The following is a 1,715-nucleotide window of genomic DNA, read 5'->3' on the forward strand; positions in this document are numbered from 1 at the left end:
TTTTCTACAGATTTTTATTTGTATATTTAATATTTCAAACATATTGATTTCAAAATCATAATGTTTCTACTATATTAAACCATTATGAAAAGATCATATGAACCCAGTGGCACAAAATAAAATAATTAAAAAATATAACAATAAGTAAAAAAAAATATCTATATAACAACATTTAAGTTCAATAGTAGCTTTACCTCTAAATTCTCTTTATCTATCAACTAAACTATTTCAATATATCTTCTTTTTCCTCGCCTTAATCCCAACTACTTGGGGTCGGCCACCTTTATCCTAAACTTCCACTTGATACGATCTCCACATCATCTACTCTCACATCATCTGTCTTCAAATCGCTTTCAATAGCATCCCTTGACGGTACACCTATTTTTTTTTTTTTACAACCGTTATGTTGGTTAATACAATTGGTATATCCTGAGGAAATTTAAGTGCAGTGGTATCCCGTGCCTTTGCACATGGAACATGGTGCTTTTTCGCTACCGTAGAAGCGCACTATTTTTTATACAATGTTTTAAGTTTTGAACGCCCCCTATATTTGGGGAAATTGTCCAATTTTAATAAAAAGTATGTCAAATGAAAGATATACTTATAATGTATTTATAAAAAAAAAAAAATTGTGCTGATAATTACATTTTTCAGTAAGTTATAGCATTTTTAAGTTGAAAATTTAAAATCGAAAATAGAAAATTTTAACACAAAAATAGCGTTTTTTTAACTACGGCAGCCGTTTACATGCAGAAGATAAATTGTTGGGACAAATTTTTTTTTTTCATTTTGTAGTATATAAAATAAACTTTAATTTGATATATGTTTAAAGGAGGCAGTATTTCCGGAACATTTTCAAAAATTAAGTTGAATAAGTTAGTTTTTGTAAAAAAAGTTGCTATTTTAAATTCCCCCCAATGAGCAGGTTAAGTGTTAGATTTAAAAAAAAATGATATCAAATAAAAGGGAAATATCTAAGGTTTTAGTATAAAAAAAAATTATGTTGATTTGTTTATTTTTGAAAAAGTTATGGAAGTTTTAAGAAAAAAAAGTGAAAAAAATGACAAAATTTACCGATTTTTAAATTTGTAATTTTTTTGGATATTTCTCCCATTTGCTGGGAACGAGGGAAAATTTTTCAATTTTTAAGGGTAATGTCTTCAACTAGATTCGATTTGTGATCTTTTGACGTATTGTTGAAAGAAATCGGTCCAGTAAGAGCTGAGAAAAAGTAAAAAATAATATCTATATAACAACATTTAAGTTCAATAGTAGCTTTACCTCTAAATTCTCTTTATCTATCAACTAAACTATTTCAATATATCTTCTTTTTCCTCGCCTTAATCCCAACTACTTGGGGTCGGCCACCCATATCCTAAATTTATACTTGATACGATCTCTCACATCACAGATAAAACTGAATAAATGTAGGTCATGAGTTTTAATAACATTTTTTCATGGTTGTCATTAAGTAAATGTCTACATAACATATGTTTAGTATTATTCCATTATTCTATTTTAAGTTATCAATAAAATATATGCCATTGGTGTATTATGAAAGAAAGAGGATTGGGGAACCATTTCTTTCCCCAATAAAATAAATATTTTTTTTTTTTGAAACTTTGTGCACTTTTGCATATAAATGTTTTATGATACTAATGTTAATCACTTTAAGATTTCATTCTTGGCTGGATCCTGATTATACTGTATTTTTT

Source organism: Daktulosphaira vitifoliae, unplaced genomic scaffold (assembly GCF_025091365.1).
Source record: "Daktulosphaira vitifoliae isolate Bord-2020 unplaced genomic scaffold, ASM2509136v1 Scaffold_2, whole genome shotgun sequence".
Lineage (NCBI taxonomy): Eukaryota > Metazoa > Arthropoda > Insecta > Hemiptera > Phylloxeridae > Daktulosphaira > Daktulosphaira vitifoliae.